Raw genomic sequence first — 27,014 nt, 5'->3', positions numbered from 1 at the left:
AGATTCACTGCTGAAAGATTATATGCCGAAATTAAGTCGTTAAAAGGCCCAAGAACTTGAAGACGAAGCAAATTATGATGAAGTTCTAACTGTTCTGTAATGCTTTGAAAAAGTGAAACAAGTCTGATGTGACTGACTGACGAGTTTCTCTGGTGTTACTGATATAGCTTAGGCAACAATTGTACACGTTCGTTAAATGAAGCTAATTGAAAGGGGAATGGACGGAATACGTGTGTTGCAAAAGGCAATAAGTCAAAGCAATATTTGAAAAATTGGCCTCGTATTTCGTCGACGTCAGCCGACTGGTTCAATGAAGACACAATTTAATGCTTTTCCCGTAGAAATGAAATCAGTTTTGGACATACTCATAAATGAAGATCAGTAGCATTTCATGAATGGAAGCTACATCAGAGATATATGTGACTTAATCAGAGAGGTTACGACTTAATCGAATATATATTTCCAGGTCTCCTCCTTTTGGTTGACTTTGAAAAATATCTTTTTGAAAGTGCAGATAGGAGGAAAATCAACCCCACTTATCTTTTTTAACTTCGGGGAATCTATAAGTGAGTGAGTTGGGTTTAACGCCGCTTTTAACAGTATTCCAGTTTTATAACGGCGTGTCAGCTTAATCTGGGAGGAAAGCCGAAGTGATGCAGGTCTCAGACGTTTACCACTTCGGTGAAACCCACGAGCACGGGTATGGTGCTGACAAACCTAGAAACATAATCGGGGCAAACGGGATTCGAACCCACAATCATAGGTTTCTGGTGTAGCCAAGGGACGCAGCTCTGCACAGAGAATCGCAGCGCCTTAGACGACTGGGCCACCCGTGCCCCCGGGAATCTATAAGTAGGTGGATACAGGTATATTAGTAACAGCGGTACAACCATTTACCATAATCATTATGGTAAATGTCACTGCCATAGAATAACCAGTCTTTGATTATCTGCCATTTGGCTTAAAGAGTAAACTTATTATATGAATTGACCACTGAAGATCATAGATGACACCAGGTGTTCGCAAAAAAATTGCCAAAATCAGAGTCGATCGTACAATATCACGAACGTGTAATATTACAAAGGAATTATGTCTCGTGTTCTTGTTAATGGATTCAGGACTCCAGCTTTTCTAGAGGTTATCGCCAGTGAGAACCCATCTCGCCTCACATCTTACCTTACGCCAACATCAAAGGAGTCGATGTCCGTAACATTTGACATCATCTGAATCAGTTTGCAGATGACACATTTAGATGACTCAGAATGTTGCCTTCAAGCAGCTCAGTGGGTGTTAACCTTCTTCAACAGATTTTCAGGACTAAGATTAAATTCTGACAAAACTAGACATACATGTAAACTAAACTAAACTAAAATTGACAGAAAGTGAATATAAATCAAACTATGTCATAAATAGAAACTTACCCAGGATCTGTGCACATTTGAATAACTGGGAATACAAGTTAGTGTGATTACGATAAGCATAGAAAATGTAATACACCTATCCATCTGTGTGATCAATGTGTCCATCTGCTCGTAACCTATTTATGCCAAAAATCTCTTCTCATTCCAAAACTCATCATTGCTTGATTAGATCTTCATAGGCAGACGTGATGTAATACGCTTGATCTCCGTTGATCAAAGGTTTGTGACGGAGGATTGATTTCTGAAGCTTCTGAGAGTTTTCTTTTAATGAAGTCCTGTTGTTTGCTTCAGAGGATTTTTGGTCTTTGTCAAACTGAATTTGATAGAGAGGGCATTGTTCCTGGTGGGATGAGAGAAATTATTTTGTTATCTGTTTTGGCTGTTGAAGGTTTATGTTGCTCAAATCTGGCTCCTCACACGGGTTTAACGCCGCTTTTAACAGTATTCCAGTTATATCACGGCGTGTCAGCTTAATGTGGGAGGAAAGCCCGAAGTGATGCAGGTCTAAGACGTTTACCACTTCGGTGAAACCCACGAGCACGGGTATGGTGCTGACAAACCTAGAAACATAATCGGGGCGAACCGGGATTCGAACCCACAATCATAGGTTTCCGGCGTGACCAAGGGACGCAGCTCTGCACAGCGAATCGCGGCGCCTAAGACGACTGGGCCACCCGTGCCCCTACTTAAAAGCGATTTACGAGTCCCACTTTATCATGAGCATGCGTTTATGAATCAGAAGCAGCTGCTTTTGAATCGCTGTCAAATAGTGATCATATCAGGTGTTCGCGAAAATGTGAGCGTATCCTGCCCCACCGGTGGCAATCGTCTCAAACACAAGCAATATCAAGTCAATGGTTCCCCTGGAAAAACAAGGTGACATATGGCCCAAGTCAAACTAGGGAATTGCAGTGGATATAATTCTTGTCACAAATGCGTCAAATTTGGAAGTGTCCTCCACATGCCTACCGTAAAACTTTTTGAAAGCTTTGTTGATGCCTTTGAATGTTGTAACCTTGATCAAACAATTTCTGAGAAATAAGAAATCTCTGCTAAAAAGCACAGTCCACAGTGATAAGAGCAGGTGTTCGCGAAAAGGCTATGTATCCTGCCCCACCGGTGGCACGCATTTCATTACATTTTAAAAACATAAATGATCATAAATACGTCTTCCAATATGTCTCCTGTCTTGAAAGTAGGAAATGAACTTCGTGAACGAATATAAGTGTGATCATTGGTTGCATCTTGATTGGGCGAGCGGAGATGATGTCTACATACCCAAAATGTATTTGAGAACATTTTGAACATACGGTCAAAACGCAAAAGTCATTTTAAGATCAAAATATAAAATATCGGGAGGAACTGAACATATGTATTGGGAACTTCTAAAACTAAACACATACCTAATTTCATTATGTTATGTAATGAACGTTGTTATGAGGCTGCTGTAAAGTGACAATTAGTGATTGAAGGGCTAGTAAAATGCCAAGTGATGTCGGCAGCAGGGAATGGAATTTAGAGTTATCTGCACCTGGTTGTTTACAAATATGATAGGATTGTTCGTACACGAAGTTTCGGGAAGGGACATTCTATGGAGGGCTGTTTGTACCTATAGCCAATATGGCAGTTCGAGGCTTTTTTTTCGATCTGACTTGTGTCTTATCTTCTTGGCAAGTGCGGATTGGATGCCTAGTTGTAAACACCGAATTCCTGCTAGCTTCCAACATTACTTTGGCTTCAAGAACGGAGCATGTCTTCTGTCAAGACATTCGACCCTGACATAATTGTGGACACTCGTGAGTGCACGTATTTGTATTCCAGGGTCTGTTACTTATTGCTGCCACGACACATTGTGACCCATCGTATAACCATTTTTATTGTAAATCTAAAACTGTGTCTTTCAAGATAATTTATTGATAATTCATGATTTCAGAATTGAGTTCTGAACTTACCGATTTCTGGGTTAACCATGGCGTTACACATCAACAATAACATATTAATTAGATATGGTCGTTGGTGGGGACAAGCATGTGGCGTTTCAGTTCTATTGGTCCAGTGGTTTCTGAGGTGATGATATTTACAGAATCCAGGAAGCATTCTAAGAAAATAAAGAGGATGCAGGAAGTTACTCTTCCACTTCTAACGCAAGCTCAAAACTGCATTCTTAAGCTTTTAAGGGGTCAGTCTGCACTCGAATTTCATTCTCAGCTCCCTGGAGAATATCCAACCCAAGCTGCCCTATGAGACGCTGGAACAGTCACAATATTATCTGCTCGTGCCGCGTACCCATTCACTGCAGGGTGAACAGAGGCAAACTTCAAGCAAAGTCTCTTGCCTAAGGAGACACCACATGGAAAATGTTTTTAACTATTTACAAAGGTATGAATCCATTCGTGTTATTTATAACACCTCTGATCTTTCTAACTGATATTTATGACACTGTTGTCTTGTGCATAATGAGAATTCCGTTGTGACGTACCAATGTTCGTGTTACTTTAGGGCCTCCTTACAGTTAGTGAGTGAGTGAGTATGGTTTTACGCAACTTTAAGCAATATTCCAGCAATATCACGGCGGGGGCCACCAGAAATACATTCACATTGTACCCATGTCTGGAATCGAACCCGGGTCTTCAGCATGACGAGCGAACGCTGTAACCACTAGGCTACCCGACCTCCCTTCCTTACAGTTGATGCACAATGGAATCTGTTTCGGCAGACAATCTGAATATCGTCTCACGTTGACCCTAAAATTTTATTTTGATATTTACTGTTTGCAATCATGTCTAAAAAACTGTCAAACCTTTATTATACTCCAATCTACCACTGGGACGAAACTTGGTTTATTGCCAACAGCACAGTACTTCCTGTCCAGCAATCAGCAGTCAACCTATTAGTCAGTACATTTAATTGTCTATGTCATCGAAACCGGATATTGATTAGTCACAATATTTAACAATATATTTCATTACATCCGAAAATGGATCTGTGCTGATCAATCATTATCTCGTTCCGTGCCATGGAGGCCAGCATTGGAGGGGAAATGGCGTTTAACGCCGCGTTCAAGACTAGTTCCCACATATGAATCTTGTAACGTCTTTTGGTATGACGCATCGAATTTCCGCTCTTCTGGCAGATGTGTTTTCAGTCACATCAAGTAGACGGTCTGGTACGATGCAGTAATGACAAAAGTCATTGAAAAAGAAATTAAACAATTATTCTGATGTTCGCTTCGCCACTCACTCCTCTGATTAAGATGACGTGCAGTAAGTTGCGTGATGGCAAGTGGACGTCGTGCACGCCAATGTCATCTGTGCAGACGATGTCGTACCGTCTGGGTATGTACTCTTATACTAATTGCTTGTTGCAACTGGTTCCTGATTTGAGTGGCAGTTTGCAACCGCCATCGTTCTGACTAATCTCTCTTTGGCTGGAGTTTTTGCCCATGGGCGTTCCTGGCGTCCCTGGCGTCATCGGTCATCGACGTTATGTGTTAGTTGGTGTCCGGCCCACAATCTGATTGAGAAACATGCAGCGATCAGGCAACAATAGTCTGACGTGTGCCAACCTGCAACATGCCTATTGCATGTAAACGTTCAACACGGTGCAAACGTCGCGTGATCAATGTTGTTGCTTTCTTCATGATTAAAAGTGTTCAATAAAGTGTCTTTGAGCGCTTGGTTCCAAGAAAACAATTTGCGTCTGGACACAACCGGTCTGAGTGACAATGTTAAATCTGGCACACCACCTCTTGCACGTGCTTTCCGAGTTCACGTGCTTCATAACTGTCACAATGTTTTGTTTTGGAGCTTGATTTCTTCGGAAATATTCTAGAACATAAGTCTCTTACTTTCATTTCCAGATATTGGTGTATTTTCCTTTAGTTTCATCTCAAATAAATTATTCCCTACTTTTTTGCATAATGTATTATGTAGTTTCGTAATACACTTTAATGTCTTTCATTGAAGCAGATGTTAGGTATTTCCGGTATGAAGTGTCATTTCACTCGAGAGAGATATAGTTTTTACTTTCAGATAAACACATTGTTCCATCTGTAAGAACCTAATATACTGTATAGATTAACTTAGGCGCCTTACTGATGACATAGCTACATAGTGTTTGCAATTAGGAACAATGCATGCACGATGATTTGTGTATCTTAGCAAAATAGTGACTATCAGTGCGTTGGAATTGTTTTATGCCGTCTTCGGCAATATCCCAGCAATATTCCAGCAATATCACACAGGGCGATAGAAACAATGAGCTTCACATATTCTAAGGAGTGGAGCACGGGGTTTTAGGCCAACGTTCAAACCGAAAGGCTATCTCGCTGCACTAATGATGTGCACCTATATACGAGAAGGTGTCTTATAATTGGCTTTGACCTTCTTTAGAAGCTCGACTTAATTAAGTCTCGTTCGATATGCCCAAAAGTGTGTCCTTTGTACTCCAAGGCCTCGGTGAGAATCTACTAGATGTGTACTGGTCAACGTCAAAGAGCGCGGGTATATTCCCATGGATCAAGTGTGCTGTGGCTGAGCTGGAACATCCAATTGACGGAACCTGACAGGCCTTCGTGGATAACGATGATTACCGTTCGTCCCAGGGCCCGCTGGGAGTATTGTGGTGCTTTACGAGAGCGACAATTACCTCCTTTGTCAACCGCATTTCGTGTCATGTAATTGAAATAGCGTCGGCATTAGTTCTGGTCCCATGTTGGTTTAATCATGCGGTAATTGTGGCCCCTCTCTGTGTATTGGTGCAACAGCAGCATTTCTATTACTTTGTGCTGATTTCAAAGTGCTGTGGCGTGAAGTGCAAGATGTACGCTTGTTATTTGCAAATAAAAGCGAAACAAATACTAACCATAACCAGATGGAATCTCTGAAAAAAAGCATAAAACACTGTACTATCCGACCACTGTCAAATAGGGAAGGTACTAGGTGTTCGCGAAAAGGTGAGTGTATCCTGCCCTACGTGGCACCTGTCACTAACACATGGAAAGGCAAGTCAAGTATTCACATAAAACAGACTGAATAGGGGTTATAAGTCGCGTTCAAGATCCTTGCTTTTATATAGCGACGTGCACGTGTGCACGTGTGTGTGTGTGTGTGTGTGTGTGTGTGTGTGTGTGTGTGTGCACGTGTGTGTGTGTGTGTGTGTGTGTGTGTGTGTGTGCACGTGTGTGTGTGTGTGTGTGTGTGTGTGTGTGTGTGTGTGTGTGTGTGTGTGTGTGTGTGTGTGTGTGTGTGTGTGTGTGTGTGTGTCCTCTTGTACTAGTCCGGAAAAGTCCTTATTTTATCATCTAAATGCCGAGCTCCAGGCAGGATAACAAATTCCATCTTTCCCCTTTACACATTTTTTGGTATGACGCAGTCGGGAATCAAACCACCAACCTTCCGCGCTCCGGAGAGACGCTCTACCACTAGACCACGGAGGCGGTCTCACACGAACATTTCGAATATATCGCACAAGTCAACACAGGTCATTGCATCGGACATAGTTTTTGTCACTGATGCTTCAAATTTGGAAATTACCAAAACCATTTAATTGAAAGATGTTAACGTGTACGTTGCCCGAGTGAACTGAAAGATGTATGCGTGTAAATTGCCAAATGTATGCATGTGAATTACAAAATATTTGCTTGTGTATTGCAGGATATAAGAGTATGAATTGAGAGAAGTATGCGTGTGACTTGAAAGATTTATGCGTGTGAATTGCCAGATGTATGCGTGTGAATTGAAAGATACATCTATATGCGTGTGAATTGAAACATACATTCATATGCGTGTGAATTGAAAGATACATTCCTATGCGTGTGAATTGAAGATACATCTATATGCGTGTGAATTGAAAGGTACATTCCTATGCGTGTGAATTGAAGATACATTTATATGCGTGTGAATTGAAAGGTATATTCCTATGCGTGTGAATTGAAGAATCTATATGCGTGTGAATTGAAAGGAAAATATATAAGCGCGTGAACTGAAAGGTAAACCTATATGCGCGTGAATTGAAAGGTACATTCCTATGCGTGTGAATTGAAGATACATCTATATGCGTGTGAATTGAAAGGTACATATATAAGCGTGTGAACTGAAAGGTAAACCTATATGCGTGTGAATTGAAAGATACATTTATATGCGTGTGATTTGAAGATGTGCGAATCTAAATAGGGACGGTGTATAGTTATTTGTTCACTACAGTGGGTATCGCTTTCATATTTGACATGCTAGGAGGAGAACCATGGCGGGACACACCAGCAATGCGCCCCACATATTGTAGATGTGGAGAATCGAACCCGGTCTTTGGCCTGATTAGCTGACACGTTACCCACCAAACTACGTTACCACTAAGCCTTAAGAAGAAAACCGCGGACACTGGCTTTCTTCTTATTGGGACACCTTGATCGCTTGGTTACTTGTTATGTTATGTCTCGCGGTGATCACGCGTGCAAACCTCACAGGTTGAGCTCAAATGTGTTGTAAGTCAAAAGTGACAATGAATTCTGAAGGCATTTCAAATTGAACAGGAAGATGTGAAACAATTGCAGATAGTATTGACACTTTTTTACCAACTGTAACATTTTGATGTTTTAATCAGTTGCAAGGAGAATTTTTTTACAAACACAGATTATGAGTCTTATTCAAGCTAACCATCAACCATTCCATGATATTCCTTCCAATTGGCATTACTATAAGAAAGCACATTTCGGAAATAGGTAATTTGCTAAAAGTTTTTGAAGACAAAAGAGGCATCCGTGTGTTATGCCAACATGGCAACTCGATGTTCCATAACACGCTGCTGATGTGTTTTCACGGAAAGGTTAAAGAGAGTCGACAAAGGGAGGTTTTGAGACTTAAAACGGGAAAATAGTTTAAAAAGGGTAACTGATCGCGTCCGTTCATGTTCAAAGATGCACAATCATACCATTTGAAGCATTAACGATACCTTAATCCTTGAGCGGGACTAATTATAAGGGATGAAATATTTCGATTCTATGGGGAAAAGCTCGTTCAGTAATGACGTTGTGACATGCGCGAGTGTATGTGTAGGGGATTTGTTAAGACAATGATTAAGTGTTTCAGCCGAAAACAATAAAGTATCATTAACGCTTGAGAAACGATTGTCTCTTGACATACAACAAGAGAAACAGCGTTGCCACACAGCCACCTATATTATCAGCATGATATGACTACGGTAGTTATGCGTCAGGACAATGTTGAGAGACCATGAACTATGTTTTAAGGCGAGTTGAGTTGAGTTGAGTTGAGTTGAGTTGAGTTGAGTTGAGTTGAGTTGAGTTGAGTTGAGTTGAGTTGAGTTGAGTTGAGTTGAGTTGAGTTGAGTTGAGGTGAGGTGAGGTGAGGTGAGGTGAGGTAAGGTGAGATGAAATGAAAACTTGTCCGGGCTTATGCCGGTTGTATCGTGCCAGCCCACTGAGATACCAAGCTGAATACTCCCCTTGAGACACAGTATACTGACTCCAAGCCGATCACTGCTGGTTATGTCCGCTTAATGCCGAGCGCCAGGCAGGGTAACAACAAGTGCCACATTTTAACGTATTTTGGTATGACCACCAACCTTCCGCTCTACCGGAGGCAGTCCATTTTTAAAACCTTTTAAAATAATACATTTAATGCAATATATAGCGAGTGTGTAAGGGTTTCCCCTGCTTTAAGGAATATTTCAGAGAAGAGTTGAACGCCAAAAAATGATCAATCTCGATATCTACCGAAACAGATTCTACCGAAAAATGATGTAAATTATATGAATGTATCATTGTTTGTTTGTTTGTTGTTTAACGCAACACTTAGCAATATTCCAGCTATATGACGGCGGTCTGTAAATAACCGTGTCTGAACCAGACAATCCAGTGATTGATATCATGAGCATCGATCCACGTAATTGAGATATGATGACATGATTCAACCATGTCAGCGAGCTTGACCAACCGATCCCGTTAGTCGCCTCTTACGACAAGCATCATTAGGGTTGCTGAAGACATATTCTGACCAGGATATTCACGACTAAGAAGTGGTTTTCACAGGGGATTAAGTCTTTGACAGACATTTAGAAGTTGGATGAACATGAATAAATGTACTTACGAAACATTCTCTTAGTATCTCTGAAACGTCGTGACAAAATATAAAAGAAGTTTCTATCCATAAAAAGCCTCATGTTTTCAGGGAGTAATACGTATTTAATTATAAACTGAGGAGAAAACGAAAGAATAGTGAGGTTGTTTTTTATGTCATTGAAAATTTAAAGAACTGTTAAATGTCACTATGTCTATTTTACCATCACTCATTCCTGCAACAGTTTGTTAAAAGTAATCTATGGATGGGTAATTTTTGTAAACAGAAATTGGTTCAGTGAAAACTTGGGTAAGAAATGAATTGTGTTTATTTATCTTTATAGTTTAAAGCAAAATATACTTTAAAAGAGAAAACCAAGTAGCAGTATTGTTTGAGTGCTGACTAAGCGCCAGTACGGTTCATTTGTTTCAAAATAATATCGCTCATCTAAGATATTTTCATTTGCAAAACAAACATGTGATAAAATCATCTGAGAGGTATAGTTTCTTTTGCCACTCAGTTGACAAAGTCCTGTTACAGGCACAGTCACGAAACTTATTCGAAGCGTTCTTACAAATAAAAACGACAAAAATGAAAAATGCAGAGGTCATTTGACTGTTCCGACTGAATCATTAGCATGAGTTCAAGAATCTCTGATTTAAACATATTTTATTGCGGAAAATCAAATGGGTTAGGCACAAGTGACACACTGACGAGGCCTTCTCCTATATACATTTCATTACATTGTGATATGTGAATAATGATAGTGCAGAATAAATGTACAGTGCATAGGAATTATATACATGTAATGAGAAAATATAATAACACACATATACCTACATACACTCACACATACATATACATATATACATATGATGGTATACAATAGTGCATTTGGGAAGGAGATTTGATATATTTATAAAACAACACAGTAGTTAAACTAATAGACATTTTAAATTTATGTGAAGGGCGGGAAATATAGAATATAACTAAGCTGTGATAATAACATGGAATGCTATTGTTTTACATCAAAACCAAAGTTATAACGAATACCCAAACTAATAGAAAAAAAACAAAAAACAAAATATAATATAAAAATATAACTAAGACTTTTTGGATTGAAACACTCATCTATACATGTGCAAGTCACATGTTAAATCAAGATAATTTGAAAGTAGCTCGTGAAATATAATTCTTGTTATATTAAGATAAAATTAAGAATCTGTTTGTTTCTACATTAAATTGATGGACATATTTAAAAATTAAGTTATTTTGTTCTTCGGATAAATTTTTGTTACCACTAAGAACTGTTTCTAAATTTCCCTCTATTCCTAATGTTGATAAACAAAGATTGTCTTACATTCTTTGTTACATTCAAGCAAATAGTGAAAAGCATTTTCGCATGATGAACGGCAAGGGCAAGAAATAGTGTTTGACAAATTAACCCCATATACATCATCATTTAGATTGCTACATCTATGTCTAAGTCTTGTGTGGATAATATTAATTTGACGCTTTCCATATATGAAATAATATGGAGATTTGATAACATTTGGATAAAATTTTATTTTTCATTCAGCTACGGATATACTTTTTTTAATATTTTCATTTTGTGAATTCCATAGTCTATTATAAATGATTTCTGAAATGTACTTGTTTTGGTAACAGGTAAAGTTATGTTCTGTTTGTTACGTAGGTTATAATTTGAAGCAGCTGATCTATTGTGGGGTAACAAAATCATTTAGATATGAGGGACATTCATTTATTATTATTTTGTGTACCGTCGTAAGTTTTTAAATATTTCGTCTCTCTTTTGGTGGTAGCCAGTCGGTTTCGAAATATAAACTTTCTCTCGAGGCAAATTTGGTCAAACCTGTAACAATTCTGACAGCGTCAAGCTGTATTAATTCAAGTTTATTTTTATTATAAGCAGAACACCTGTCCCATACTTCCGATGAGTATTCCAGAATAGGTCTTATAAATGTCAGGTAGATTTTTGACAGATTATATCTATTCAATTTATATTTAAGTTTACGCATAGCTGTAACCATTTTCGCTGTTTACCAAGCAATAATTGAAACATGTGCAGTTCATCTTGAGATTACATGAACCCCAGATGTTTGTGGGTTTCTACATGTTCAATGCCACTGTTAGCATAGCAGATAGTTGGATATCCCGTACCTGTTTGTGACTAAAAAGCATGTATTTTGTCTTGGTTGGATTAAAGTTTACAAGCCATGTAATTGCCCACTGGTGGAGAGAGAGAAGGCCTTGATTTAGTCTGTCTTCAATTACGACCATATCAGTAGATGAAGTTCCTATACATGTATCGTCGGCGAAGAACCTAGTAATATTTTGAAGCTGATCAGTAATATAATTTATGTGAACTATATATCTAAGTATCTCTATCAATAGTGATGATACCAGGTGGTCACGAAAAGGTGAGCATATCCTGCCTAACTTGTGGCACCCGTCACAAACACATGCAAAGTCAAGTCAAGTGTTCACCCAAAACACACACGGGAACATATGGCACAAGTCAAAATAGGGAATTGGATCAAACATCATGTTTGTTATTTTCACGTGTCTAACGTAAAACATTTTGAAAGGTTTACTGATGTATTGAATGTTGGAACCTTGATCATACAACTTCTGAGCATGAGTCTTATGACGCCCCTTGTAATCTTGGTAGAAAGAACAGGCTCGATTGCATCTCAAACGTTGTGAAATGTAGACATCAAAGGCTGGACCTGATGGAATATTGCTCGACAAATGAAGCTCAAGTTAAACTTCTTAGCCAAATTACCTTGTTTGACTTAGCCAAGTTTTGAGCAGAAATTCAGATTCGTATGCATGAAGAAACAGATCCGCAAAAAAGGGAGCACAATTGGTGCCAATAGAGATGGCTATTTTATTGCCTGAATGTCTTACCCCAACTTTTACATAGATGTTATCGAGGCGGAAGTCCGGCATTTCACATATTGTGGCATCATTAAACTTCAAATGGCATTTGCTTTCATTTTTGACAAATTGTCCTGAACCTCTGTAAATAGATATGTAACTGTACCTCCCTGTATGGTCAGCACGTTTTGTAACAAAAGCCTCATGGATGAAGGAATGAAGTTTTTTCTTTCGTTTGTCATATGTGATAGACTGTACAACGTCGTAAAAATGAAATATTTCGACAGAATTTAACTTGGTTGTTTTCTGAGTTTGCAAAAAGTCAAGCAAATCCTTTGAGTCTTTGAAAATCCACATGGTATTAATTCCACTTGTCTCAAATATTTTCTGTGAACATGTAGAAAGTCCTTCCTTCGAAACACTGATAGGTATAAATATATGACAATGAGTTAAACCAGGAATGGGTAGTTTTAGTCATATTTGACATAAAACATACGAATAACAACGCGAGAAATGAGATAAACATCGATTGGTTTGAGTCATGTTTTGGTTAAGGTGGCAAGTTTTGGTTAAGGTGAGAAAAAGGAACGTTTCGATAGAAACTGATATTGACATATAACAAATGTGTATCGTTTTGTATCTATTTCAATTTGTGAAAACTTCAAGTTTGAAGAAAAGCAAAGAATTACGTTTCTTATTGATTTTATTACTATATGTACCAATATATGTTTTATTTTGTCATATGTGCAGGTTTTATGAAAAAGAATATACGTCTTTTAAATTGTGTGTTGAAAAACGACCAATAAATGAATGCACATGAATTACAACACTAAACATGATTATCATAATAATAACCAAATCTTTGTTATCTGTCACGATTAATTTGACAAAACGTTATTCACAATTTTGCTTTTTGTCAAGTGTGCCAACAGCAATGCAATTTGTTTAAAGTACAATACTCTTCGAGCGAAACCTACTAACATTTGAGAAAAGGCCAAGTTGTCACAATCTGATAGCACAAACATATAACCGCATCTTTCAGTGAAACCACTAAGAAAACATTAAAAAAAACCTGGAATGATGATGTAATAAAGATGCTCAAAATACCCTAATACATTTATAAAGTTTGTGGAGAAATAACGAGGAGTTAATGGGTTTTGCAGGGGAAACAAATACCTATATTTTAAACTTGTTGCCAGGGAAACGCAAAAGAAATATGTGCTTATTCGGCATTCGGCATTTGTCATATGTAAGTGTGCCACGGAGACATTTTGGACGCTTTATGACTTGTAATGGAAACGACATTTTGTAAAAAAAGAACCAAATCTTGGTGGCGTTATTTGTTATATCAACACAAATATGTGTGGAAGGGTATAGTAAAAATATAATAAAGCTTGAATATATATATATATATATATATATATATATATATATATATATATATATATATATATATATGTATGTATGTATGTATGTATGTATGTATGTATGTATGTATGTATGTATGTATGTATGTATGTATGTATGTATGTATGTATGTATGTATGTATGTATGTATGTATGTACACAGATTTGGATACACTTTCCTTATATCATTTTGCAACTCTGAGTTTCACGCACCCATGGTATTGCGTACGATCATCAGGCATAATGAAACATGGTTTTTAGTTTGACCCTTTCTTTTTTTGCTCGGCTTGGGGGTTTACCATGGCGACATGTTTCATTATGCCTGATGATCGTACGCAATACCATGGGTGTGTGAAACTCAGAGTTGCAAAATGATATAAGGAAAGTGTATCCAAATCTGTATTTATGCTCTACTTTGTATTGAGCTCTCTCTTCTGCAATTGGATCATACTTGTGTGTGTATATATATATATATCACTCATAAAAGAAATATATATATATATAGTATTCCTAAAAGAAATTTACAACACAGTCTTTTGCATGCCTTTGCATGTGTTTGTGATGGGCACCACCGGTGGAGCAGGATACGCTCATTTCTTCGCGAATACTTGATGTCATCACTATTGATTGTGATTCATGAACACAAGCCCAGTTTATAGTCAGCCCGTGCTATGTGTTTGTTATAATTATGGAAAGGGTTTTGTCGCTTTTTTAAACTTTTAGCCTCCACGGATATAAGCGAACTCATAACCCTCATTACAGGACGAATCAGTGTTGTGGTTTCATGTGTCTGGAACATGCGAGTAGGATGATGGGTTAAATCACATTTAAACATGGTCTATGAATACCTGTTGCAATTGATATTTTGATTTTTCCATAATATCACACTATTCTTTAAAAAGGACTTTAAATTATAAGTATAGCCGACAGAACGAGATGCGATATTCAATTACATGTTGAACATTTACATCAACCACGTTGTTAACATTGCATGGTGACGGCAAATGCTAAGACAGTAATATCAGCCACGGTGTTTTATTCAAAGGAATATTGCTAGAGCCGCGTTAAACCGTACTTACTCAATCAATACATAACTCTATCATTTTGACAGTACTTATATACATTCAGACACAGGTGTAATTGCTGCGGGACATTAATATTAGATTAAAATTGAAAAACAAATAGATTGAATAATTTGTATCCTTGATGGAGCAACTCCGTTTATAATAATTTCCTTGATGGAATGGTTCTTTTTTCTTTCATGTTTTCATTTCCCATATAATAGATACGGAGATGTACATCGGCAGGTTGTGTATGCATATATATTTATACTCAGATACAGATTATAATATGGTTACATTTCGGCCCACCAGCAATTTCAAGAAATCAGTTTATACATTGTACCTTCATGAAGATAGCACAAGTGCAGATCAAATTAACTACCAACTTTCAAGTTCACAACTTGTTCTTTTCAGGTATGTTCATGCCTGTTACATCAGGTTACAAATAATACAGTATGGGCGGAAGTCACTGTCTTCTTTGAAGTTAACAGTATGTGTAAAAAGTTTCAGATTTAATAAACATCGATATGATTATGATATATATTAGGCTTACTGCTGATAAAGATGTCACATATGTAGGCCTTCATCCACACTCACTCACTCACTCTATTTTATATATTACATATTTCTCCATTTTAATTTAGAATGTCATTGATTGACTTCTTTCTTAAACCACTCTGTATAAAATATTGGTTTATCTGCTATCATACCATTACTGTTATACCACAAAGACTGGTAGATCCGCTCTGACACATCATTTACCTTTGTGTGTCATTTGTCTAGGTATAATGACCAAGATGTTAAGAAGACATCCTTCCAGAATAGATTTGAGACATATGGAACCATATACTTTGTAATGTAGACTAAATCTGAGAAATATAATCTCTGTGTCTCTGGAATTTGTAATGATGAATGTTTAAGCCCTTTGAAATATTATTTAATAACCTCCCGATCCATTGGCGTGTCTGTGCTGCAATGACATGTTTCACGACGGGTACTCTTATACCTCCATATGTAAGGGGAGAAGACATTGTATTTGTATTTCAACCTTATCAGGTTTTCCCCTCCAAACAAATCCAAAACATCTTCCTCAAGTTTCTGAATTTGATGAACTTGGTATGCAAGAGAAAAGATGAATTAACGTTGGCAATAGTTAGGGATTTAAGCATTACATTTCGTCCCATTGGTGTTATAGTTGTCATGGATCATATATTCTTTTGTGTTCAATTTCCTCCATAATTAGGTTCAACCATTTCTTCCAAATTTACATCAAAGTCTATTCCTAATGAAGTAAATCTTGTCTGTGACAAATCGAAATTCTGTTTAGTACGGAGTTTATATCGTGACCTTTTTTAACCTATCCATATCAATTTTGTTTTCTCTGTGTTAACCTTTAAAGCTTATTCATTACTGCAGATAGACATTGTCCTGATCTATCTAGTATTGGTGTAGTGTCAAACTAGGCCGTCACCTGCTCAACAAAACCGATGTTAATTCTTTTCTTTATCTTTTCATTTCTTATCAGTAGATGAATAATTTCAGCACATGTGATGAATATATATGGTGACTCTGGGCCCCCTGAGAACGGCCTCTGGTAACACGAAAAGAAGAACCAGCAAATCCGTTTTCCAGAACACTAGATTCTATCTCATTTAAAAACAAGAAAATCCATATATGTATTCTTAGCCCAAAGTTAAAAAAAAAATTCCGCAAGTTTATCATGAATTGCCTAAGTCAAAGGCCTTATCAAAGTCGACAAGAAGCAGTAGTCCCGGGATCTGATAAGAATCTGTATAGTCCATCAGGTCATATGAGCCGAGTAAATTCCCCGTTATATCTGCTCGGGACAAACCCCTTTGATCTGCATGGATTATTATAGGTAATATCTTCTTAAATCTGTAATCTGTAATTACAGGTGTCACAGATTTGTAAGAAGTATTTAGGAGTGAAATAGGTCGCCAAATTTGCAAAAGATTTTTACGTTTGTTACCTTGTGGAAGGCATTCAAATGCAGGGTTCTTAATTCCTGATCAGACAGGTGACACGTAGGACAGGATACACCTTTTCGCGAACACCTGGTATCATTCCTATTTGATACTGATTAATAAAAACATGATCATGGTATAGTCGGAATCGTAATTCGATGATTAGTCTTAATTAGAGAAAAAAGAGTCTCCTAATGAGGGTCATACAAGAATAAATGAGTGAATCTGCATAACACGAAAACATTTACGTTTACTATTTGAAAAGAAATATTCAAGAGACTCTATTCATCAACAGAAGAACCAAATTAAACCTATAACTCAAGACCGAATTTACCCCTTAAACCACTTTCAATCGCATGTTCCAGAAACGAGTGATGGATGACTATTAAATGGCATTTATTGAACATGAAAGCAAAATGATTAGTTTTCTAAATCTTAGGTTTTCAAGTATTCCCTCACATCAATCGTGACACAGGTGGGGCATGATACGCTCACCTTTTCGCGAACACCTGTCACTTCACTATTTGATAGTGATTCATAAACACATGCTCATGATAAAGTCGGAATCGTACCACAGCTTTTAATTATATTTTGGCAGATTTATTCAAACATAAACCTTCAACAGCTAAAACAGATAGGCAATCATAGCTCTCAGCCCACCAGCAACAATTCCCTCGTACAAACGACTCTTTTTGGGGCAGAGATTTCTTATGAATCTGGAAAGGGTTTTGTCGCTTTTATGTAAATGTTGTTGGAAATAAACGAACTTCTAAATTCCCAAAGTCACTATCGTCCAGCTTTGTGGTTTCGAATCTCAGTTCGCCCTCATTTAGTTTCTCGGTGTGAAGCACCATACCCGTGCTTGTTGTAAATGTCCAAGACCTGCATCACTTTGAGCCTTGCCCGCATTTCCAGCTGCAAGCCGTGATATAACGGTCTTCTTGCCCTCTCACTCCCTCAACCACCCACCAGGCAACACACCCATCCATCCACCCAGACCCACGTGCACCCACCCAACCAACCATGTATGCTTCGTGAATAATGATGTGATACATTGCTATATTTTGAGGCATTTTTACAACGACGTTTTGAGGAGGAATGTGATATTGATGTTAAACGTTGCTGGGGGAACCCAGAAATGGGCTACCCGACCTTCCCTTGTGCAATAGCATACGTGTGGACGGGACATTGTTGGCATCAGCTAGTCATTTAAATGGGGATGTCGTTAGCACGATGCAACAGAACTCTGCAACATCAACGTCAACGTCAAAGACAGACACTGCTATTTTTCACAAGGCATGCATCTCAAAACTGTAGTGATGATTTCAGTTGGCAGTGATCTATCGCAGGATCCCGCGACCATATAAGTCTGAAATAGAGTATGGGGACACTCATTCTTGTATTGTAGTAGTGCAAGCATCATGACAATATAAACGTTCAGAGAATCATTAATAAACAATGTGCTATGCCGAAAGCATTCATCGCCGCATCTGCTTACAACCTTCGTGTTGTTAAATGAGTGTCGTTAGAGATGTCGCAATCTCGGGCAATCTCGTGCCGTGTATCGTGTCCATTAGCAATACTCCACGTCCACCGTTTATTACAACTCGTGTATATTAAAACGTTCCTAACGACCAAGAGCGAGTTAGATTCGTTTTGCAATACACGAGTTGTAATAAAACGGTATCAAACGGGGACTGGTTACTAATCTATATGTATCTCATTTTTGTCCTACAAAAAGAACATTAAGAGGGACTGATTTGTATTTAAAAAGACGGCACTGTTAAATCTTCATTAAAACTGAAGACGCGTCAAAGCTATCGTTTTCAAACCATATATTTTGCCTTTTTTGAGTAACCATAGTGATAAATCCGCTTCTGGGTGTGATTTCTTTCAAAGAATCAAAGATTTTTCAAAACTTTACCTCAGAAAAAAACTTCTTATATTCATCAAAGTTTTGCAGGGATGAGACTAGGTGGTCTGTTGAACAGGAATACACAGGAACATATATGGACTACCTGCTTGATTAAGAATCACATTTGTTATAATGAATGTATTAGTAACTCAATTGATGCTTTGCTTTTTGTTATAGGCACAGCTGTATCATTTTGTTGGAACTAATTATCTCTGTGATTCATCGCATTATCAATATGTTGCGTTGCATTATGCACGTGTTGCAATGCATTATCAATTTGACGCGTCGCATTGTCCATATTTTGCATTGCATTATGCACTTGTTGCAATTCATTATCAATGTGCTGCGGCGCATTGCCACTTTGTTGCATTGTACTATCAATCTGTTGCATCGCATTATCACTTAGTTACATTGATTTATTGTACTGCTAGGGTAGGGCAGGGCAGGGCAGGGCAGGGCAGGGCAGGACCCGCCTCACAGTTCCATCCATAAACATATACTAGTTATTGACGATGTTACAATAAATTATACATCGCCCCCTTAACCAAACAATCAAAAACAGCGTGACACCCAGTATCTTTCTATAATCATTGATCGTTCATTCCTCGTTCATGGTCATTCATGTAAATTGTGTGTGGCGGGTTCTACCTGTAGAGCAGGTACTTTCGCGGGCCCCTACTGTCTACACTGAGTTTTAGTGACCCAATTGTATTATTTTCACCAGTATTTTGCCTTTCGAGTTAAAGATGAAAAAAGGGGCTGTCGGGTAGCCTAGTGGTTAAAGCGTTCGCTCGTCAAGCCGAAGATTCGGGTTCGATTCCCGACATTCGTACAATGTGTGAAGCCCGTTTGTGGTGTCCCCCGCTGTGATATTGCTGGAATATTGCTAAAAGCGGCGTAAAACCTCACTAACTCACTCACTCACAAAAGATGAAAAAACATATTCGTGTCAACAGACAGGCAGCGTTAAAACATTTTTATACGAAGGAGTATCAGTCGTGGATGTTGATTTTGTGAAACGTTATCTGATTGGACTATCGATATGTGCAGAGGAAAGTGGGCTTGGTGTGGCAAGGGTGAACAAGACTTTGATAAAAAGGCTAGTGGACGCTCTTGCCTCGGGAAGATGGATGATTGCAAACGCATGCCTTATGTCAATAACTGGAACTCATCTCACATTCGATGGACTTGGCGAAACCACCAAGTAATGATCTTTACGGTGCATACACTTGACAACAGGTTCAAGATAGGTTCAACAAACAATTACACACTACAATGCTGAAGAAGAGCAAACAGTCTTAAGCATGCAAGGAAACGATTACCACAGAAACACTATGTGTCAGCTGAGAATGAAATCCCTCTGGCTGTTCGTTATCTTTGTAGGACATGTATTCAGACCGAACGCGAAACAATTGCAATTAGACTTAAAGTTTCATACTGTGGCAAGGCATTTAGTTGTGTTTAGAAACCAAAAAGGTTTATTTACATGGCCCACAACAGCGAAAAGGTTTGGAATATGACGACATGACTTTATACTCATAAAGAACACAAATCCCGGGTAACCACAATTTTGGGGGAAGCAGCATATTTTCTGCTCATCTGAGTGAGTGAGTATGGTTTTACGCCGCTTTAAGCAACATTCCAGCAATATAAAGACGGAGGACACCAGAAATGGGCTTCACACATGGTACCCATGTGGGGATTCGAACCCGGGTCTTCTGTGTGATGAGCGAACGATCTAACCACTAGGCTACCCCCCGCCCCTACTCACACCTGAACTCTTGCGTAGTGACGATATATTGCTTAAAGGACTACATGAAGACATTACACGGAAAATGACAAAGGTCTGGGTCATGAGAATCTCGTGTGTCCACCATTGGTGTTAAGTAAATTTCATGGCGCCTTCTGCCCATGAACGAAAATAGAGCATGGGTGACGAGTTAGGATTGTTAGCCGACTCGGTCAGTAAGTTGCAATGTGTGTAGTTCAGGACGACACTGTATTTTACGCATCGACCCAACTCGTCGCTCAGGTGTGTAATGGGTTCTCGACTGGCTATTAGGAGGACCGCCGGATGACCTGTACATTGGGGTTCCGTAGAATGTTGTTGTTACAGGTTCTGTATGCCGTCCAGCATTGCGATGAAGGACAACATTAGTATAGTTCACAACGAAAACAACGTGCGGCTGTAGGATTTCATCACAATAGCGTTGGGCCCTGACGTGTCCTTGCACCAGGTGTGTTCTGCCAGTGCGGGATATTCCCGTCCACATCATTACTCTTCCACTGGCGGCCGGATGCAGCATAAACTGTGACTCGTTGCTGAACCAAACAGTTCTCCTTCGCCTGTCAGGCAATACTCTGAGCTCTTAAATTACTGTTGATGTTAACCACTTGCCTCTGAAGGTGGTCTGCGATACGACACATGCCTGGCAGGACCCGGTACTTTGGAGCCGTTGTCACAGTGGCGGGTTGTCGCTGTCGGCGACGTGACTCGCCGTGCTGTTGGTACCGATACAAAAGTCTGTTAATGGTGGTCTGGGACACAACGAATACCCTTGCTGAAAGCGACTCCGTTGTGATAGCTTCGCATTTAAACAAGTGGTAACAGACGAGGTTTCAGCAATAAGTGGCGTATTTTATACCAACAATGACAATAATTTTGTAACAAATGACATAATATTCATGCTTAAAATATCGGATGTCTTGCATACATGTTTATCACTCTCACCTATGCGTTTCTACTTTTGAGGTTTATGCATGAAACTCAACTCATACTAGAATTTAGTAATATGAATTTTATTTCTGCCCCGTGGGCATGGGGTCTAAATAGAAAGAAAAAGTACTTGACATTTGCAAAGAAAATGTGTTCTTTTGGAGTTTTGTAAGCTGATTGATTTCTAGCAGTGTTCCATCAATATTACGGCCGTGGGACATCAGAAAATGGTTTCACATATTTTACTCTTATTGGGAATCGAACCTCGGCATTTAGGGTTCCCTGCGAACGATTTAACCACTAGGCCACCTTAATTTGACCACCGTTATTTCTGCCTTGGAATAGGAAACTCCCTGTCACTTCTGTTGGGTAAAACACAATTTCATGTCTTCAATACAATATGAAAACGTATATCTCAAACCCACAAACCATCCACATACCCTATTTTAAATTAATATTGTTTTGTTATGCATAAGGTATGACATTTGCCAAATCTGTTACTGAATGTATGATTTTAAATGTGAGTGAGTTGGGTGTAACTCCGCATTGAACAGTATTCCAGTTATATCACAGCGTGTCAGCTTAATGTTGGAGTGAGTGAGTGAGTTGGGTTTAACGCCGCTTTCAAAAATATTCCAGTTATATCACGGCGTGCCACTTTAATGTGTGGGGAATGCCGAAGTGATGCAGGTCTCAGACGTTTTCCACTTCGGTGAAACCCACGATCACGGGTATGGCGCGGACAAACCTAGAAACAATTGGGATTCGAACCCAAAATGATAGGTTTTGCACGACGAATTGCAGCGCCTTAGACGAGTGGGCCACACGCGCCAACTCGAACGTCCGTGAAGAGGGAAAAGAAAACTACTTATCACTGTGAAAATGCAATCCTTGACACCCACAGACCTCGGACTAATAGAACCCAGGCTAATCATAAATGTCATACAATATAGCGGAGATGCCTCCCTCGAAGTTATTGCTTTGAAAAGATAGTGTTTCGGGCATTTGTTCGGAGAAGTACGCGGGACTGTGCGCTGATTAGTACTGAACTTTATATATAGCATCGTGTTTGATGAAGTGTCATCTTGGTATCCCAGGGTATTACATTACTTCCCCTTTATAACGCTTGTCTTCATGAAGATGTGTGACGTGAGGTCACAGTGTCATATGACATACATTACAAATATAAAGGGTAAAGAGTGAGAGAGTGAATATTGTTTGACGCCGCAGTCAGCAATTTCCTAGCTATATATAACCGATTCCAGCTCAGTTCACAAAGCGAGCTCAGCGTTACGACGATACTCCCATACCTTTACATAAACTTACGGTAGTCGTAGCGCTAAGAGCGCTTTGTGCAGGTGAGCCCTGGCCTTCCGAACCCCTTTATTCCGCAAGTACAACAAGAAGAACTACTGGGGACCTATTCTTCCCGAAATTCCCACATGGGAATGGGTTAAGGCGGTGATATGTCAAACGACATGTTCGTACTTAATACGCATGATTCTATTTTTTGAGGCAGTCTCAGGTTATGGTATCTTTACACAAAAACATCTTAGAGCTACGACTGTCGTTAGGTCTATGTTAAAGTATGGAGTTTTGTGATCTTAGCGCTACGATTGTCGTAAGGTCTATGTTAAAGAATGAAGTTTTGTTTTAGCGTTACGGTTACCGGAAGTCAATGTTAAAGTGCGGAAGTCTTAGCGTTGTCCAAGTGGGCAGTGGACTAATTTTGATTATATTCTCTTTAACGGCTTTTGTAACCAGCTGTAGTACTCTTTTGCCAAAGATTGAATCACTGATCCACAAAGATAAGCCCTGTAACAGCTGTCTTAATAGTACGAGAGTAACGATAGGAGTAATGCTAATTTATAAGAGGCCTTGTATTTCGTTCCACAAAGTGATCTTAGCGCTAAGACGATGGTAGCGCACATATTTACGACGGTCTCTTTGTGAAACTGTGCCCTGAGCTCCGTTTCACAAAGCTATAGTAGCGCTACGAGTGAGTGAGTGAGTATGGTTTTACGCCGCTTTTAGCAATATTCCAGCAATATCATGGCGGGGGACACCAGAAATGGGCTTCACACATTGTACCCATGTCGGGAATCGAACCCGGGTCTTTGGCGTGACGAGCGAACGCTTTAACCACTAGGCATTCCGACCGCCCCTAGTAGCGCTACGAATGTCGAAACTACCATAGTTAAACGCAGACAGTCATAGCGCCGCGACTCTTGACCCTTGACAATTTTGTATATGAATAACGAAATAAGTCGTCAAAATTCATACAGAATGATGTGCACTGAATTAAAAAAAGGTGTTGTTGTTGTTTGTGGTTTAACGCCGCACTCAGCAATATTCCAGCTATATGACGGCGGTCTGTAAATAATCGAGTCGGGACCAGACAATCCAGTGATTGACATCATGGGCATCGATCCATTCAATTGGGATACTATGACATGCATAAACTAAGTCAGGGGGCCTGACCACCCGATCCCGTTAGTCGCCTTTTACGACAAGCATAATCGCCTTTTACGGCAAGGCTGGGTTGCTGAAGACCTATTTTTCAGATCCACATATATTGAGGTGAGGTGAGGTGAAATAGGGTTTAACGTCGCGTCCAAGATTATTGCACTTATATAGCGACGTGCATGTACGTGTGTGTGTTTGTGTGGTTGCTTGTACTAGTCCGGACTGATGCCGATTTATAGTGCTAGCTCACTGAGATACCATGCCGCAGTTTAACATTAATACCCCACTCAGACACAGTATACTGACTCCGAGCCGACCAGTCCTTGTTTTAGCCCCTTAATGCCGAGCGCCAAACAGGGTAACAACAAGTACCATCTTTTAACGTCTTTTGGTATGACGCGGTCGGGAAACGAACCCCGGACCTTCCGCTCTCCGGGCGGACGTTCTACCACTAGACCACGGAGGCGGTCTCCACATATATTGAATCATGACCATGTGACACATTTGTTCTTGCCATCAAAGTAGCGTGTCAAAAACTTATGATCATATGTTTCACTCCAAGATTCGAAATAATCGTGGATCTTGGTTTGCCAATAACATACTACTTCCCGTGAACCATCGAATGACAAGGACAGACGATGAGAATGAACAGGTATGCATACGTGTCCTTGCAAAGTGGCGGAAACATAACTCATTGCCCAATTTCCCTTGATTCCCACATCATCCCACATAGCGATTGCGTGATACGTCTCACTTACACCCACCTTGACGTCATGTCTCGTCTGGTGTAGTCAGGGAGTGGACGCGGTGACTGAATCAGGGAAGGAGGATGGCTGATGTGATTTATGCCACACCCCGAATCCGTGCGTCTGACGCGCCTCCGCCGTCTTCTCCGTGATATTCCAATTACCCTTAACGTTAATATGATTTGTCAGCAACGATGTAATTTATTTTATCACTGAGATGAGATTATAAATGGCGTTATCCCTTCAGTAAATATATGTATCGGGCGAGGTGAAATGTGGTCGCATACAATCCCAGTGCATTCATATAGCGACGTGGATCAGGATTGGGTGGTCAGGCTCGCTGACGTGGTTGTTGCATGTCATTGTATCCCTATTGCGTTGCTCGATGCTCATGATGTCAATCACAGGATTGTCTCGTCCAGACTCGATTATTTAGACCTCCGTCATATAGCTTGAATATTGCTGAGTGTTGCGTTAAACAACAAACAAACATCAAGTCTTTTAAAGTGTGTAACTGAGGGACTTATTTATATATCTTACCATGTTTATATCCCTATTTCCTCGCACGGATAAAAACAACTACCACACTTGAAGTAATTGGGACCATGGAATTTGATCTGCCTGTGATGAAGAATCCGATATTTTATCACAAGAGTTGTATTTGTATGGGCCGACATAGTCAATGACACGTCTGACACTGTGACATTCTGATCATCAGTCTCTATTCTCATTGAAAATGACATTATAAAGAATATTATTACCTAAACAAATAAAATAAAATAGCCATTTATAGCCAATTTTGTTAATCAACAGCTAAAAATGGATTACTTATTTATACTTACACTGCCTCTGCATTCCTCTCCCAGTGGGGAGAAAAACGCTAATAATTTCGCGGAAACAGGCTCGTGATGTTGTCGGACCCCTCTAAAGGACTGGTCTTTTTAGCAGAGATTTCTCAGAACTATATTAGTTTCTCAAAATGTCCCTCAATATTTCAAATGTCTGGAACCACCAACGGTTTCATTTGGCTATTTCCCTATTTCATGATGGTTGTTCAATTATAGGAACGTGTTGTCTCATGACGTGAATTTCACTTCTTGTGGCTGCCAAGACTCATCATACTGCCACCATCTTGTAGGTCATATCATCACAGGCGACTTCTCTATTGTTGACAATAACAACGTTCGTCAGTTATTCAAATATGGACCAAAATACCATGAGCAGCCTCCTACCAATTAAGATGACAACTTCAAAATCAATATGGATCTGTCGAAGAATATGTAAATAAATAAAGCGACAAAACCCTTCCTGCATAAAGCAGAGTCGATTGTACAACTCCGACTATATCAAGAGCATGTGTTTATGACTATGGGCAAATGAGAAGAGGATCCCGTTGAATGTCTTCCAGAGTGGGTTAAATCAATGCGTGATGTTGTCTTCGATAGAATGCACAAAGTGACAAAGAAGAAACAGAATTAGAATAAACCCATTCTGCCCCAGACAGCTATCATCCAAAGTCTGGATATAATTATTGCTTGGTCAAGCAAATGTACAACTAAACACATAGTTTGTCTTAATCCTGACTACAGTCAAGGAAGGACTTTCTCTATATTCACAGACATTATTGGAGACAAGTGGAATTAAAACCACGGGATTCTCAAACACTTTTAACAATCTCAGAAAAGAACCTTTTCTTTCAAAAAGTTTGACTTTTCAACACGACTGTCCCACTTGAGGACAGACTTCATTCCTTGATCCTCGAGTCTTTTGTTACAAAACATGGTGACCATAGATATAGTTACATACATGTATATATCATCCCAGGCTTATGTCAATTTGTAAGAAATGCTATCTGACGTTTACTGATAAAACATGATATATAATGCTGGACTTCAATGATAACATCTATGTAGAATTTGGGGAAAGTTATTGAGTCAAGAAGTAAGCATCCCCAATGGGCACCAGTCGTGCTCCCCTTCTTGCTGATCTGTTTTGTTCTTCATATAAATCGGAATTTCTGTTCCGATTGGCAAAATCAAAAGAAGGTAATCTTGCCAAGAAGTTTAACTGGAGCTTCAGGTATATCGATGATCTGATATCGTTCAATGACCATCAAATAGTCAATTCTCTTCCACCTGAACTAGAAGTACAGGAGACCAGCGAGACCGCATCATCTGTTTCATATTTAGATCTATAAATAAAGATCTATAGATAAAGATTCAGAGTGACAAGACACTCTCCACAAGACTGTATGATACGAGGGATATCGAGCAATATTCCAGCATCTCCAGCCTTTGGTGTTTACATTTCACTAACGTTGA

The 27,014-nt window shown here is 39.2% G+C and overlaps 1 protein-coding gene across 2 annotated transcripts in view; it reads left to right on the top strand.

The window, feature by feature from the left end:
* The window catches only part of LOC124136059, a 125,355-nt gene that overhangs the window by 88,433 nt on the left and 9,908 nt on the right, over nucleotides 1–27,014 (top strand). The gene's annotated exons all lie outside the window — the stretch shown is intronic.

The sequence above is a fragment of the Haliotis rufescens genome, unplaced genomic scaffold (genome assembly GCF_023055435.1).
Source record: "Haliotis rufescens isolate VD_foot unplaced genomic scaffold, xgHalRufe1.0.p SCAF_44, whole genome shotgun sequence".
In the NCBI taxonomy this organism is placed as follows: Eukaryota; Metazoa; Mollusca; class Gastropoda; order Lepetellida; family Haliotidae; genus Haliotis; species Haliotis rufescens.
This window is presented reverse-complemented; position numbering and strand designations above follow the sequence as displayed.